Below are 17,964 nucleotides of genomic sequence, written 5' to 3' on the forward strand. Positions count from 1 at the left end.
ATAGCACACTTACCGCATGGTGCGTCTGTGAGGACGAAATGAGCTGATGTAGACGGCATGCTCTGAAGAGGACCCGGCGCACAGCAACTGCTCACGGTGCTGCCTGTCCTCATTAATGCACGGGAATAGCAGAGCTCATCCACTCTACACACCAAGGACAAGTCTTCAAAGCCTCCCGTTGCTTTGCTTCTCTCCAGAATAATTAAAAAGTTCTCACTAAACATGCATCTGAAAAGCAATTCCATTTAAATTACAATGTGTCATTTTATAATAATTATAAATATGTCATTTAAATTATAAGGAAACCTGGCAATTTTACGAGTGTAATCAAGAAGTGCTGGATGGATGAAGAAATGAATCTTGGGGGCAGGGCCACAGACTTCGAATAAGGAAGAAGTGGAGTGCCCATCAGGGTGATTCCTAAATGAGGACCTCATCCACTCACTGCTTTACAACTCATTTTTAAAAATTCATTTCATCAATAGTCACTTTTTGAGTTCCTACTGTGTTCCAGGCCTGGATAATAGGTTTTCAGAGGGGCCAGGGGCGGGGTGAGGGGTAGGGAGAGGAAGGAACCAGAGAGACAGGAGCCTGTCCCCTAGGGAGCTTCCAATCTACAGGGAGAAAACCAAATGCCAGCACTGAAAATCTACAGAGGCTCCTTTTGCACCACCACTACATTTAACCCCACGGAGAAAATCTCTCATTGTTAACAAATGCTGGTTGAAAAATGTTTACTGCCACTGCTTCAACATAGTTAAACAAGCTTCCCACCCATTTGATGTCCAAGTCTCATTCTTAGGACATAGAGAGCCCTGATGAACCCAGACATGGCTGCACTGGACTGCAGAGCAGTTCCTCTCCCTACACTTCCCCTTGGTCCTCCTTCTCCACACCTCTTTTCCCCCTTGAGTCCAGAATGCTCTGCCTTCCTTGGCCACACCTTGTTTTTCTGCCGGTCTCAACAGTACCGGATTTAAAAAAAAAACACTAGTGCTGTCTGCCTACACAGAAGAAACCTCACTTCTGCATTGCTAGCTTGGTAACCAAGAAGGGAGAAGTCAGGTAACAGAAGTATGCTGAGTGCTTTTAGACTCAATGCCTGACTCCCTGGGACCTACCACCCAGGTTCTAAGAGGTTCAGTGGCTCCCTTAGGCCCTCAGCACATGCTATTGCTTCACTCCATTGCTGGAAGAGAACAGGCCCCTCATCCACAAAGCCATGGGAAGGAACCAGCACTTCCATGGCAGTTTTGCCAAAAATGTATAACCTCAGCGTAGTCACAAGAAAACAGCACCCAAGCCCAAATGGAAGGACACTCTGCAAAATACCTGACCAGGACACTTCAGAAGTGTCACAGCAAGAGCATGATACAGATTGAAAGGACTAAGGAGTTGTGACAACTAAATGGAATACGGGATCCTGGGTTGGATTCTAGAACAGAAGTGTTAGTGGAAACACTAGTGAATCGGAATCCAAGTCTGCCGTGTAGTTAATAATATTGCACTAATGTCAGTTTTTTGGTTTTGTTGTACGCCAGTCACGTGCGCTAAGTTGCTTCAGCTGTGTCCGATTCTTTGGGACCCTATGGACTGTAGCCCACCAGGCTCTTTTGTCCATGGAATTCTCCAGGCAAGAATACGGGAGTGGGTTGCCATACCCTCCCCCAGGGGATCTTCCTGATCCAGCGATCAAACCAGCATGTTTTGTGGCTCCGGCATTGCAAGCAGATTCTTTACCACTGAGCCACCAGGGAAGCCCCTGAAATCATGTTAGATATTAAATTAGGTGAAGTTGAGGGAAGGGTACACAGGAACTCTCTGAGCTATTTTTGCAACTTTTCTATAATTCTAAGATGATTTCTCAATAAAACAGTTTAAAGAACATTTTTAATGCAACGTGGTCCTTTCTTATTTTAGTCCTTGTCATTTCGTTCCTTATTGAAAGCTTTAAACCTCAAGACATGCAATAGCTAACACCATGTTCTTTACTACTTGGGTGCACCGATGATCAAAGGGACAAGATTTTTAAGGGCAAAGACCACAGACCTGCCATTTGGGCAGGTGGTCCTCACTGGCCCTGAGCCTGAGCCCCCTTCTAGAGGCCATCCACTGGGACCTGGGTGAGGACTGGGCATCAACAGGGAGCCTGCAGCTCTGGTTCCTCACCTTGGGGGAGCTCAGGAGAGGTCTGTGAGATTAATTTCCCCGAAAAGCCACTGGACTCAAACCCAGTTTGAAGACAGCAGGGTCTCGCCTCGGATTACTGCTGTGGTCCGGGTTTCTCTCTTCAGGCAGTCCTTCTCCGGGAGAAGAGGGACTGAAGGCGAAGCACCCTTAATTCCCTAATTCTTTCCAAAAATGATTCAGGTTTTTGTAGCTTCATTAGCATTTGCAGATAGAAATACATTTTAAGTGGCATTATGCTAAGTAATTATTCTTACAGGATGTGAAATTAAACACATTTTACTCAGCATGAAATTATTCCTGCCACGTACTGAGTTTGGTGACAGCTTGAGAGTTGGGACATTGGGTTGCAAGAAGAGGAGAAGCAATCTATGCATTTTTAAAAAATGTGCCAACCCAAAATATTCTACCGAAGGTAAGTCCTTGTAGCAAAATAATTTTGGCTGGCCGGAATATTAAACCTGCTACTATAAATTTCACGCCTTGCATTCCTAAAGCAGATGCGGAGAGAGGATGCCAAAAATTAATTGGAAATAATGTGACTTGCTTTGTGTACTCTATCCAGTAGAGGGCATAGCAGATAAGCGTTGTGTGCGTTGGTGACTTAGCGACTGATAAGGCTTGTTTGTAATTGCTTCTGTAAAGATATGTAGCAGCATGCTTGGATGCTTATTTACATTTAGGAATGTGGTTCGGAATAGGAGGTTTAGATTTATAACTTTGTTTTTGTCTGTCAATACATGGGAGACTTCGGGTCGTTGCGAGCATTATATTTACCGATGCATAATGTTAAATTGCTGGATTTAATTGTTACAGTACAGTGAATTATTCTATTATTTCTTACTTTTTTATCCTAAGGAAAATTCAAACTTTCCAGGCTTTAGGGCAGGATAAAATGGCTCTGAGCATGTCAACGTCTCAAGAGCACATTATTTTCTTATTGGATTGTATTAACTTTACAGATGGAAATTTGAAGGAGAATTAGAAGGCTTAGGGATGGGAAATTTGGAGAAGAAAAGAATAATGTCTTAAGATTTCTGGAGGGGTTAACTGGTAAGTCATTTTGAAAGCTGCTGATGCTAATTCTCATAGCAAGAGACATAGCAGACCCTAAAATTATCAGGAACGAGGCGCAGAATTGCTAAGAAAGAAGAGAATCCTGTGTCACACTCAGAATTGCCAAGGATTATTCAGGTTTTCTGTCTCTGTCTCATTCCCTCCCTCCTTCTTTCTCAATACCTGCTGTAACTGGCAGAGATTCTTCTGCAAACTCCTAGCAGGGTAACTTTCCATAATCTAGGGGAGGGTGCTTGGCAGTTCCACTTAGTTTAAAAAACAAACATGGTCTCCTGCCTCAGATGCACGTACCTGGCCCTGAAAGGACAGCAACATGACATATGTAAACAAACATTCATCCAGAAGCACTCTAATTTTCAGCTGAAGGGAAAGCTGTGGGAATAAACCACAACATAAGCCTAACAGACAAGAACGCTAAAAAGGAAAAGTCCCAGGCCAGCCTCCTACCAGCGAATTGGCTATTTCCTGAGGATCGGGCGGCTGGGAGGCGGCAACCGCAGGTGTCCCGTCCACACTGTGGGATCAGATCTAGGCCAGGCACCAGTCGGCTGGGTGTGGAATCCTGGTTGTCATCACCCCTCCTTGCCTCCAACCCAGAGCTTCCTCCTCACCTCCCCGACCCCAGAGCTTTCCCGCACCATTTTGGAGGTTTCCGTGCCACCCCCAGATCTGAGGTGCCCATTGAGAAGAAACCACAGAGCTGGCCTCTGAGTGGGGAACCAGGAGTCTGGGCTCCAGGCTGGCAGGAGACTTGTTATGTGCCCTTTTTTTATTTTTTGCTTTGAATTTTGTACCCTGAGCAGGTATTGCCTAATCTTAAAATTGCAGAGAAACGGAACCTGAACCTAAGATAGATGAGCTTGCCTGCTCCTAAACCTGCTCTTGTTAACTCTCTCTTTGCCACATCATTTACTTCCTCCCCGTCCTCGTGCTTTTCACTTAGGAAGAATGATCCTTTCTCCCAGGAGCAAACTCTACTGCAGATCTTGTATCATTTGTCTTCGGAAACGTTGTCGTTTATATCATCTGTTTCTTTACAAATGGACTCCTCCCTTGTGTGTGTGTGACTAGGTGGAGGCGCTGAAGAATGCCTGCAAGATGGGAGAGGAGGAAAGAGAGAGATGACTGGGAGAGAATGGGGAGGGGCTGCTCAACATTAGAAAGGTTGTGGCAGGAGAATTCGACCTGAAAGCTTATACATTTGGGGGTGAGTTTCAGGATAAATTCAACTTAATGTGAAAGTTAGGGTCTCCAGAGCTCGGCACCCCACCCATCCATCATTCAAAATCCTATTGGCACAGAGAGATATATACAAACCCCAAACAGCAAGAGCCTCGATTTGGTTCCTACATAGCTGTAGCTGCCAACAAAAAGCCTGATTCTTGACTCTCTCCTTAGCTGCTTCTCTTGCCCGAAAGTCTTTCTAAGCAGAAGCTATGTTTAATATTGCAAATAACTACTCCCATTTGTATATCAGTCAGAGTCCCCTTGCAAAATCCAGAATCCATTCCAACTAGCTTCAGCAGAAAGGGACTTAGTACATGACATTAAATGGCTCACGAATTAGTAGAGACAACCTCTGAAAGTGAAAGTGAAGTTGCTCAGTCGTGTTTGACTCTTTGCGACCCCATGGACTGTAGCCCATCAGGCTCTTCCATCCATGGGATTTTCCAGGCAAGAGTGCTGCAGTGGATTGCCATTTCCTTCTCCAGGGGATCTTCCCGACACAGGAATCGAACCTGGGTCTCTAGGTTGATCGTTTCTAGGATGACTTCAACACTGCTCTGCAGAGCTCAGCCACCAGCAGAGCTGCAGCCTCTACCACCAGGAAGCTCTCTGGCAAAGCAGCGAGCTACATCTTGCCCCAGCCCCAGAATCATAACACCACTGCTGCCTTCGGGGAGCCATCATGGTTAGGAAGCCCGTGCATCTGCTGCAACCAGAACCACCCAAGTGTCCACTAGAATCCATACCAGAAACAGCTGACCCACCATAGCTTTCAACACACAGAGCAGCGGTCAGACACAGTGAAACTGAATGTGAGTGAAAAGGGCAGAAGTGAGGGCTGTGTCTCACTCCTGCCTTCCAAACCTCATGCATCTGAATGGCTGGACAGAGCTCAGTCCCAGAACCCCAGCTGCAAGGTTGGTGTCTGGAAACATAGGTCTCATTTCCCAGCCTCTGCAGTATGGAGGGCATTCCAGAAGGCAATGGAGTAAATGTCAAACATCAATACGCTATGTCTGCTACATTTCAAACAGACTACAGTGCTTTTTTGGAAAAGGCTTATTTACAAACTCTACACAAGAGAAAATGGTTTCTTCTGAGCCAAATTAAATGTGCATTCTGAAATGGACAAATTCATAAAGCAGGATTGTCCCAACAAGAATGTACAGGTATTAAGGTCAACACACAAAGAAAGAGGGGATGAGAATTCTTTTATTTCCTCTATCCTACCAATAGAGGAATCCACAAAGGTCAGTACACTGTATCTGTTTATGTGATATCTGGAACATGGTAAGCAGTACATTGTTAGAAGATGGGGCATAAGGGCAAATAGTAGCCTATTTCACCGAGTAATGGCACAGGGACTGGTATAGACTCCCCTGTTGTGAAGTCTACAGCTGAGAAAGGAAACTATTGCACCATCAGTGGAGTGGGTTAAAGATGTAAACTGGTCATGGTCCGTCTGCACGCAGGAGTGGAATCAACATGCCTCCAACAAGATCAGAAAGCCTGCCGATCACAGAGAAACACACGTTGTATTTCTTTTCCATTGTCATTTGAGAAGCCATCTGAGGACAACTTGGGCATGAGTGGGAGTATATCCTTGGGCCACTGCTGGGAGGCAGAGCAGGAAGTACTACTCAAGAGTTAGAACGAGGACAAAGCTGTTTTTGCTACAAGAAAAAAGCAGCTTAAAAAAAGAATTTCTGAGAACTCAAAATCCAATGACCCAAGAGACTACAATACACACACTGTCCCAAGGCTTTAAGAAGCCGGAAGACCACTTATAAAGAAAAGCATAACCTATAACCAAATAACAGACACCTCAGATTGCAGGAGGAGGTGGAAAGAGCAAAAAGACACAGCAGAGATTATCCTGTGGGGAACCCTTACAAAGCCGCGTGCAATTTGTGATGGAAAGTCAGGAGTCCAACTGAGAACCAGAGCGTGAGACAGGAAGCTGAGCTGCAATGGCCGTGCAGAGTGCGGTTCCCTGATGTCACCAGAATACAGTTCAGTTGCGTTGCCGTGCCTTGAGGGGAAGCAGTCATCTGCTCGAAAGCTTTGAGTTACTCACAACCTTCAGCACAAACGTTAATTCATCTTAATCTTTTCATTTATTTACCTTTTTAATAGTTTTTTTTTAATACTATGTAGAAAGCAACATGAAAAATAGGCATGGTACTTTAGGGAGATTGTTTTATGAGAGCCAAATAGAAATAAGGAAGCAATTACGTTGTTATATGGTACCTGCTTTTGAAAAAGAAGAAAAGGGAAGCATAGAGGGTTATGCAGGAACCTACCCAAACTCAGAGTGGGTGAATGACAGATTGCTGCATGAGGAGGGCACCACTGAAAGGGGAGAAGAGTTAACCAGGCAAACAGGAGAGGAGGGGAGAGCAGAGGGGAAAGAGAATTTCAGGGAGAAGGGATGGTGAGCGCAAAGTCTCGGAGTGTGTAGCACATTCAAGGAATTTATAGTAATTCTGGGTATTTGAAATGCAGAATTTGAAATGAAAGTGGCAAGATGAATGTAAAGCAAGAGTGGACCAGTCCATGAAGGAGCTGAAGACTCAGATGGAGGAGTTCAGGTTGTATGTTAGGGCGATGGGAAACTATTGAAAGAAGTCCACCCTGGGGCATGATGCCATGTGAGTGTGGCATGATCAGAGTGACAGCGATGTTGGGAACACACTGGAGTAAGGGCAAGGCAGGAAATAGAAACCTGTCAGCTGGGTGTGGTCACAGTCACCCATCTAATGTGGCATAAGCTGGGGGAGTGACTGTGGAAAGGCAGGGAAATGGGCATATACTAGAGAACCTTGAACCTGGAAAAGGCCCTTAACTCTGCCTACCCATCCTGGTAAGCTTGATCTCCCTCTCCCCAAGATAACCATCACAAGTTTCTTCTCTCCTCCAAACTCCAGCTCCCTTTCCTCCACCTTCTAGCTATCTCCTGTTTAGCTGAGCAAAAAGGAGCCATTAGAAAGGATTTCTCTTTTCCTCACCATCTCACTCACCTGCCTCTGCCCATCTTCCCCTTCTCCACTTTTGAACCTTCCTGCTATCACAAACCAACCCTGTCCCAACTGTGGCATCCTGTGCTGGCCACCTTGTCCAGGATGCTGATCCTTTGGACTTCTCTTCCATATTATTGGTGCCTCAGGCTTTCCCTCTTTCTCTCCCTTTCCCCGCCCCCCTTTCATCTGTGATCTGGCTTTGCCTTTCACTCCAAGCTTCTCTGGGTCTATTCTGCTCCTTATGCCTGCTTCAGCCACACTGGCCCCAAACACTCCAAGCATCTTTCTCCATGCAGGGCCTGTGTGAAAGCTACTCCACCTGCCTGGAAAAAATCTCACCATTTGTATTGGGTTGAATCATGGCCCCAAATTTTGGGCTGTAAAATTCATGTCCACCCAGAATTTCAAGATGTAACCTTGTTTGGAAATAGGGTCTTTGTAGATGTAATTAATTGAGATTAAGTCATACTGGGTAAAAGTGCGCCCTAAATCCAGTGACTGGTTTCTTATAAGAAGAGGCATATAAAGATACAGATATGGAGGGAATGGGACCCTGTGAAGATGGAGGCAGAAGTTGGAGTGGTGTGTCAATAAGCCAAGAACTGTGGACAAAAGCAACAGGAAGAGGCAAGGAAAACTCTTCCCTAGAGCCTTTGGAGGGAGCACGGCCCTGCTGATGCCTTGGGTTCTGACCTCTAGCCTCCAGAACTTGGAGAGAATAAAATTCTGTTGTTTTCAGCCTCCTAGTCTGTGCCTTTTGCTACAGCCCCATTCTCACATGACCCATCCCTTCTCAGCCCAGAGCCTTCCCTGTGGGGCTCTTCACTGGCCACCTTCTTCTTTGTTGAAACAAGTTTATTTTTTTATAGTCCTTATCATGAGAGGAAGTCATGTGAGTATTGGCTTACTTTTGTTTGTATTATTTATTTCCCATAGTAAACTCAAAGCTCCAAGAGGGCAGGGAACATATCTGATTGCTTACCTTCCCTGGTGGCTCAGAGGTTAAAGCGTCTCCCGCAATACAGGAGACCTGGGTTCAATCCCTGGGTCGGGAAGATTCCCCTGGAGAAGGAAATGGCAACCCACTCCAGTATTCTTGCCTGGAGAATCCCATGGACGGAGGAACCTGATGGGCTACAGACACGACTGAGCGACTTCATTTTCACTTTCACTTTACCTCCCCTTACTGGCCTGAAGCATAAGTTTCAGTAAATACATGGTAACCGAGTGAAATAATGAACGAAGGAATGAATGAAGTGCTCATAAGCTAGAAAAAAGAGGATTTGTAACTAGTTAGGTATGAGGGGAAGGGGCTGGAGTGGTCAGGGATTCCTGGTTCCCACCCTGGTCCTTGGTGGATTCACTGAACTGCAGAGCACGGGAGGAAGAGCAAGTCTGGGGAATGTTAGCTTTTGGATTTCTGAGTCTGAGGAGCCTGTGCGTCATTCAAAAGTAGAGGCCAGCTAACTGGCACCCCTGTTTCTGCCTCTCCACCTCCCCCAGTCTGTTTGTAACACAGCAGCCAGGTTGAGCCTTTTGATACTTGAGCAGCTGACATCCCTTCTCTGCTTGCCACTTTCCGGTGGCCCTCACGTGTGTGTATGTGTTAGCTGCTCAGTCGTGTCCAACTCGTTGCAACCCCATGGACTGTATCCCACCAGGTTCCATAGGATTTCCCAGGCAAGAATGCTGGAGTGGATTGCCATTCCCTTCTTCAGGGGATCTTCCTGAATCAGGGATCAAAACCATATCACTTGCATTGGCAGGCAGATTCCTAACTACTGAGACACCAGGGAAGCCTGTGGTTTCCACATACTATTTATTTTCCTGGTTAATTTACTCTCTGACTTCTCTAGTAAGATATTTGTTTCACGAGGGCAGGACTTTCTGTCTGTTCTGTTCACTGTATATATCCAGCACCTGCAACCGTCTGGCAGATAAGAGGTGCTCAGTAAAATGTTTGTTGGACAAAGGAATGAGATTCCATTAAGACTTCAGATTATGGGTCTGGCACTAAGGAGTGAGTTCTGGGCTGATGAGGATTGGAAGCCACTGACAGATAGGTAGGTAGATAGATAGATAACAGATATACAGAGCTCCTGGAATGGATGTGATCTCCCATGAGCAGGGCATAAAGTGAGTGAGAAAGGGGGTTAGGACCAAGTCCCATGAACCTTCAAGAGAAGGACAAAGAAAGTGGTATCCTCAAAGGAGACTAGGAGGCAACAGCTGGTATGGTGTCAAACCACCAAGGGTACAGAGCATTCCACAGGAGTGATCCACAGTCAAACATGAATGAGAGGAAGCGGACAAAGAATGGTAGCCTTGAGATGGTAGAGGCGACAGTCCAATTTCAGTGTGGAAGAATGAGTCAGAGGGAGGATATGCAGACAGGAGTTCAGCAGATGATTTGGACAAGTCTCCAAGAAATCAGACTGAGAAGAGACAGGATGATTGCTGGAGTCAATATGGGGCCTATAGCCCATGTGCCCGAAAGCCCATGCTCTGTAACCAAGAGAAGCCACTGCAATAAGGAAACCCGTGGGCCACAACAAGAGAAAAGTCTACGCAGCAACAGAGACACAGCAGAGTCAAAAATAAATTAATTAAATTTAAAATTTTATTTTAAAAAAGATCATGCATGCTGCAACTAAGACCTGGTGTAGCCCAATCAAACAACAACAACAACAAAAACTTAATTACACAGGGACTTAAATATAGTGACTGGAATTATGAATACATCTTGTTTACACATTTACTAAGCAAATGTTTGCTCTTTTCAGCCTCCGTTTGTCAACCAACTAATATGTGATTGGCCTCCTACCAGGAGTTGCGTGCCTATTGGAAACCTGGGAGGATGCTGCCCCTGCTGAGTCTCCAGTGGAGTACACAAACAGATGGGGCGATGGGTAATCGCAATGCAATAAATGCTGCCCTGGGGGTGGGCATGGAGAGTTCACAGGAGGGCACCACCCCAGGTTAGAGGAAATGGAAGGCTTTCCAGAGGCAGAGCTGGCTGATCTGGGGCTACCTATGCAGATGGCACCACCCTTATGGCAGAAAGTGAAGAGGAACTAAAAAGCCTCTTGATGAAAATGAAAGAGTAGTGAAAAAGATGGCTTAAAGCTCAACATTCAGAAAATGAAGATCATGGCATCTGGTCCCATCACTTCATGGGAAATAGATGGGGAAACAGTGGAAACAGTGGCAGACTTTATTTTGGGGGGCTCCAAAATCACTGCAGATGGTGACTGCAGCCATGAAATTAAACGACGCTTACTCCTTGGAAGGAAAGTTATGACCAACCTAGATAGCATATTCAAAAGCAGAGACATTACTTTGCCAACAAAGGGCCATCTAGTCAAGGCTATGGTTTTTCCTGTGGTCATGTATGGATGTGAGAGTTGGACTGTGAAGAAAGCTGAGTGCTGAAGAATTGATGCTTTTGAACTGTGGTGTTGGAGAAGACTCTTGAGAGTCCCTTGGACTACAAGGAGATCCAACCAGTCCATTGTAAAGGAGATCAGCCCTGGGTGTTCTTTGGAAGGAATGATGCTAAAGCTGAAACTACAGTACTTTGGCCATCTCATGCAAAGAGTTGACTCCTTGGAAAAGACCCTGATGCTGAGAGGGATTGGGGGCAGGAGGAGAAGGGGATGACAGAGGATGAGATGGCTGGGTGGCATCACCGACTCGATGGACATGAGTTTGAGTGAACACTGGGAGTTGGTGATGGACAGAAAGGCCTGGCGTGCTGTGATTCATGGGGTCGCAAAGAGTCGGACATGACTGAGCGACTGAACTGAACCCTAAAAAACGGTGAGGTGGTCCAGGCTGAGAGGACAGCATGGGTTAAAGGCACAGAGGCTTGAAGGAATGCACTGTGTTTAGGGGATAAGGTCTGTGTGATACCCATGCAGGAATGAGAACTGAAGTAGCAAGGAGATAGCCTGGAGTGGTTCGTTGCAGCCATTTCCTGAAGTTGGCAGGAATTTGAACTTTATTGGGGAATGAGGATGAGATGAGGTTAGAGAAACGTCTGGGGTGGAAGGGCCTCTCCTTTATGTTTCTTCTCCAGGTTGTGCATGGTGGTATTTGCCCTCCAAAGGGCAGTCAAGTATTGAAGATACAACAAGAGCCCCAGGCCGTCCCACAGCCTGCTTCTCCTGTTAGCATGTCTCAGCCCAGACCTGAAAGGGGATATTTGAGATGACTTAGCAGTTTCCCCACTGCCAGACAATCCCCGGATCCTCTGTCCTCGGCACCTCCCAGGATGGTAGGAGGGGTCCCCATGCTGCGTGGGGCTGCATCAACCCTTGCACTGTCCTCTTCACTCCTGCCTGTAGCAATCATGGACTGTCCTTTTAGGACCTGTTAACATAGGCTTGATCTTCAACTTGACCTTCAATTTATCCCTACTTTACAGAAAGGAAGAAGTATTTCATCTCTCTCCATCTTTCCTAGTGTTTTCAGACAGCACACATTGGAGCCTCAGTTGCTTAGCATACAGATCCCTTTGGAAAGTTTGGAGTCCTCAGAGGCTGGTAGTAATTGAAAGTCCCCATCACAGGGTCACCTCTTAACACTGCTCTGCATGTTCTGGAATTTGATAAATAGCAGGAAATATAAAAAGACCTCAGCATCACAACACTGCTTCCTTTGTTAAATCATTCGTATGCTGTCACCCTTCCTCTCAGAGTTCCATGTAGAGGTGCACAGGTCATTCAGTGTTGTCCCACGGCCCCCAGGCCATTCAGGCTCAGGCCCTGTACTTGATAAGGTAGACACTGCCTTCCTCCCTCTCACTGCTGGAGACAAAGGCAGGACATCCCCAACATTCACAGTTCCACGGTCTCTACAAACGGACACCCCACCCAGAAATGCTTTCTGGCTCCATCCCCTTTCTTTGGCTTCAGAGATTGGCAGAAAGCTTCCCACATAGCTCTCTACCTACACATTCAGAATGACAGGTGTAATTTTACTGTAACCTGAGGCATTTCCAGAGGTCAGTGAACCACACTGAGCCTTCAAACATTCCTCACTAAGGCCGTTACCCAAAGCACCTTTACATCTTACCACCATAATCTGTTTGCTTTCTTGGGATCACCATGCATTTCCCTGATTATGAGGATGGAGTCGGGACTGCCCACTCCAGCTTCTGGTCTGCGTCTCCAGGCACCTCTTCCAGGAGCACTAGCCCTGGGTGAAGAGCTGGCAGGTGGCATGTGATCAAGAGCATGAGCTCTGAGCCCAGGCAATTCATGATGCCATCCTCCCTTCTCACGTACCAGCTAAGGGGGTCTCTGTGTGGGTTGAAGCCACCAGCAGGTGGTAGGAATTCTGTTCTCCCTTCTGAAGCCCCAAATACCAGCTCTGCTGTCTTCTGGTAGAACAACCTTACCCAAATTCCTGAACTTCCCTGAGTCTCTTTTGCTACCCTGTAGAATGGGCACACTACTTACATGGAAAAATACATTGGAAATACACATGGCAGTTAATATTGCAATAGCCATTTCATCTCTCTATTAGGTAGTGGCAACAATACCATCTGAAGAAAACGGGGAAGCTTTCAGAAGCCATCCCAAGGGTCATCCCAAGGAGAGTTCTGACCCTGTGGACTACAATCAGCAAGACAAAGGAGCTGAATTCTTTAGTGAAATATTTATAATGGTGTTTATATTCATAATTATATTTATAATTGCTGTTTCTCCGATAGACTATGGGCTTCTCTAAGATAGGGACTTTGATGGGTCTGACACATAGGGAGTATCAGTCTTCAAACTTCACTCTTCTGGAATATTACATTGACTCTTCCAAGTCTTTTTCCTTTCTATACAACGTTTCTAATCAATTTGTTAACATTCACTTGTTGTGGTTTTGATAGGAATTGCATTAAATCTCTATAGATCAAGTTGGGAAGAGTTGACATCTTGACAATATTGAGCCTTCCTAGCCATGAGCATTAAATATTTCTCAATTTACTGAGTTAGAGCTTCTGCGATTTCTTTCATCAGAGTTTTTTGCTTTTCCCATACAGGTCTTATACGCATTTGTCAAATGTATACCTAAATATTTCATTTTTATGTGCTAATGCAAAGATTGTTAATGTTCTGTGGTAGACAATAGGAAGTTGAAGAAGTTGTTACACAAAGGAGTAATATAGTACATCTATTTTTTTTGTTAATACTTTTACTAATTTATTTATTTTTAGCTGTGCCGGGTCTTTGCGGTTGCTCAGGCTTTTCTTTAGTTGCAGCAAGTGGGAGTGCTCTCCAGTTATTGCGCACAGGTTTCTCTTTTCAGTGATTCTCTTGTGGTGGAGCACGGGCTCTAGGGCACATGGGCTTCGTAGTTGTATGGGCTCAGGGGTTGCAGCTCCCAGACTTAGAGCACAGGCTCAATAGTTGTGACACACGGGCTTAGTTGCTCCACAGCATGTGGGATCTTCCAGGACCAGGAATAGAACCCGTGTCTTCTGCATTTGCAGACAGATTCTTTATCACTGAGCCACCAGGGAGCCTTAAAGCACATTTATTTTTTAAGAAGATTGTTCTACCAGTATGGAAGATGGATTATTATCCGAGTAAAACTGGATGGAAAAAGACCAGTTGGTTTTGTTTTTGTTTTTTAATGTATACAAGTGGGAGCAAAGACCTGAGAGAAGTAAGAGAAGTAAGTAAAGGCAGAAGGTATGGGAAATGTTCAATGTGACTCAAAAATATGGAACATAGTAAGGATGCTCTTTTTCTGAGAAAGCCAAGCAGACAGACCTTCCAGCAGCCTTGATAACTATTCACCTACAGCAATCTTGACATCAAGGGAGGGGCATTTAAAGACCAAAATGGCAGTGTTAGCTGTCTACTCCAGCATCCATTAATCCCCTGCCCTTTTTCTTACCTAATACAACCCCAATTTTGATCAAGAATCCTCTTCCCCCTCCTGGCCAAGAACTTTAGGAGTGGCCTACTTGGTCTATGGGTGGCCCTATCCCCCTTGCCAGGACTGAATCAAGAACGGGCATGTGGGCCAATTCTGGCCAGTAAGATGAAAAAGGAAGTCTGTTGAATGGGGTGGGGACAGCAGCAATAAAAAATTCCCTCCTTCCTAAGTGAAAGTCACAGGAAGAAATGAGCTCCTGCCTTGCTCTGAAGGTCGTCCTGAATGTGTGACTCCCGGAACTGCAGCATCCATGTTGCTATCAGCCTGAGGATGGAGCCAATAGTGGTGGCCGTGTAGCTCAGGGAAAGCATGACTGAGCAGCTGAACCAATGAAATCACATTTCTTTATTACTTAGGCCAGTGTGAGGTGGGATTTCTGAGACTTACATCTGAAAACATCCTGTTACCTCTGACCTTATTCAGCAACTAAGCTATCCCCCAACTCCTCTGAAGATGTCAAGCTCTTTTCTAGTGTCCTGTTAGATCATACCCCTAGAGTAGGACTTTGCCTGCTTGTTTATTGCTCTACCCCCTCCACGTCTAGACTGTCAAACATATTGTATGTATTCATAGTTCCTTTACCAATTCTTCTACAAGAAACTTAATGCCAAGAAAAAAGCCTACTTCTCTTGCAGAATTGTTCTTCTAGTAGGTTGTATGGACTAATTGAATGTCCCTTTTTGCCATGGCTGCCAGGAAGCTCAAAGCCTAATCTGATGCTAAATCACAGTAACTCAATTACATTTCACAATCAATGCTTGCTTCTTCTTTCTTTCCACCACTTTGCTTTTCTAATTTTAGTTGAATGACCTTATTGTGTTTGCCTTTATTATATGTTGCTTCAAATCCTTTTTCAGAAAGAGGTGCATATTAAAAAAAAAAAATTAACAACTCAATTCTAAAAAGCCATGCAGAGGCCAAGTTGGCACCACTTGCTCTTTGTAATAGCCTGGGAGGGCCCCCAAAGTAGCCTGGTGTTTTATCTTTACAAACACATGTCAGCCAGAGCAGTGGTGCTCACGGGAGATCTCCCGAGACAAGGGCAAAAATCACCCGTCATTTTCTTCTGAATGGGTGTCTGGAGGACCATTCAGGCTCCTAGTGGCTGGATTTGGTGGGGCGGATTAATGTGGAGAGCCCTTGGAAAAATCAGCATCACCCTTGCCTGCAACAGCTATTGTTCCAGAGGTGAGTGCTCTGTCTAGTTTTGAAGATAGAATCTCTTTCCTGCCTGGTCCCCCAGCCCAGCCAGCTTTGTAAGCAGAGTCCAGTGCCCTCCCCCAGCCCCACCCCCAACTCTGGACCACAGGTCTTTCCAGCCAGCCCTCTGTGCCAACTGGCAGAGGGTGCTCTTGTATAGCAGATCTGACTCCCTCCCCACCAATGAACTGTCTGCTCCAGCCAGGCTGCCTCCACCAGCTGGAGGCCCTGGAACCCTCACGTGGGGCAAATTGCTGTTTTTTTCCCAAAGACCAACCTGGGCCATGCCCCTAAACACTGCTGAGCTGGCCACATTCCCCTTCAAGCTTGTGTGCCCCACTCTGCCCCCCCCCCCAATTTCCCCACAGGCAGGACAGAAAGAAGCTAAATATGAGGGGATAGTTTAATTTGTGATATTATATGTATGCTGGGGGGGAGGGGTAGAGCAGACAGCTCTCACCAAGCTTTGCAATCATAGATTTCATGATTTAATTGGAAATTTAGTAAATCTGCTAAAACATTTAGTGGTTTAAATTTTTCCTGTTCCGCAAAGAAACAAAGGCTTCTGGTTTACCCTGTGTCTTTCAACAACTTTAATTTCATTTGTAGATTACAGATGGAAGTAGCATTTCCACTCGATTGCATACTGGGCATTAAGAAGACAAAAACCTTCATTGTTTGCAGCCCTCAGAAATTTTTTTTCAGACATTAAGCTGTAGGTGGCATTCTTTATACCTGACATCAGAGCACTTTTGTCAGGCGTTTAGTTGACAGGATTTACTGCAAGCCCATCCTAGGTGTGTGAAGCAGGGAAAACAAAAAAATATTTCGTTCGGGTGGGCAGAGAGAGGAGTGCACAGGCTGATCAGCCCAATCGGGTAACCGCTGCTTTTCAAACTATGTAATTAAAGATCTTTAGAGTTCTTCGAAGGGAATTAATTAGTAAAGAAAGGCTGTTTTGTTTACAGTCTTTATTATCAACATAATCAAAAGCCAGCCTTGATATTGGTGGCAAATTGGACAGAATTCTCCCATAGCCAAGAATGCTTCCTACAGAGCTGCTCTGTTTTTCGAAGTTTGTTCCATCTGTGTTAACTTGCCACTGGGTGGAAGGGGGAGGCCTGAGGGGAGGTGTACACTGTGTCCAGGGCAGGGGAGAGGCACCCTCAGTATTGCCAAAATACCCGTGACCCATATGGAGTTGCCATCACTAATACCCACCTGTGGATGGTGTGTTGGCAGGTTGAGATTATTGCTTAGGGTCACCTGTCTGGATGGTTTGCCCATGCGTGGCTGTGTTTTCAGGCCTGGATCACTGCACCTGGGAAACCCTAAAAAAATCATCTGGCAGTGTGTCACAGTGGTTATCACAGCACTGGCCTGGTGGCATCCAAAATACCTGGAGTGCTTCATAATCGGTGCTGACGTCTGGGTCCCTCTCAGATCTACTGAAGAACTGCCTGGGATAGGAGTGAGAAATCTGTGTTATTAACTCACTACCCAGGTGCTCCTGATATGCAGCCAGGTCTGAAATGCAGAACTACTGAGTGAAACCAGTTAGTGACCTTTTGGTGAAAGGGCATGGGCATGAGTTGGGAAGCAAAGCAGAGGTACCAGGGAGATTACCTTGGACCAGTGGGGCACAGGGTACCTTGACCATAGTCTCTGAGTATAGACTAAAGCTGGTGGGAGGCAGGTCACCATTTTCCAAGTGCAAGCAAACCCAAAGTGCAAGACTCCTATTGTTCAGGCTAGGTTTGTAGGACAGTGAACCTACAAATCTAGCCTGAACAACAGGAGTCATTCTCCAAATCAAGACAGAATGCTGGTTGCTTCCCTTCCCCCAAGAATCCCATTTCATGGTGCCACCAGCAGCTTAGAGGAGGGAGTTGAGTTGGTCATATGGTTATCCAATGAGCGAGAATCAGGTCTTAAAAGAATCTAGGTGTTTTGGGCCCCATTTCATCTGATTATCTTATGATCACATTTCAGGTCCTATTCTGTCACGGTCATTACAAAGCTTGCAGGCTTCCCCGACTGCCCAAACTGTCTTTACCTGGTCACGTCTATAATAATACACACCATCTCCCCTGGATCTTAGAGAGGATCTTGTCCTAGCCCTTTAGTTTCATGTTCAGTGAAAGTTTATGTTATAGAACTAATACAAGTGTGTTGTTAAGAAGAATTTTCTTAAACAAGTAGTGGTGTTCATAGTGGGGAGGGAGAGCCCTCCTGGCAATCTCATACTTCAGAGAGAATCTCTGTAACAGGTGTTGACCACCTTGTTTTCAGATGTGGACGTGAGGGTTCAGAG

Source organism: Ovis canadensis, chromosome 7 (genome assembly GCF_042477335.2).
Source record: "Ovis canadensis isolate MfBH-ARS-UI-01 breed Bighorn chromosome 7, ARS-UI_OviCan_v2, whole genome shotgun sequence".
NCBI lineage: Eukaryota > Metazoa > Chordata > Mammalia > Artiodactyla > Bovidae > Ovis > Ovis canadensis.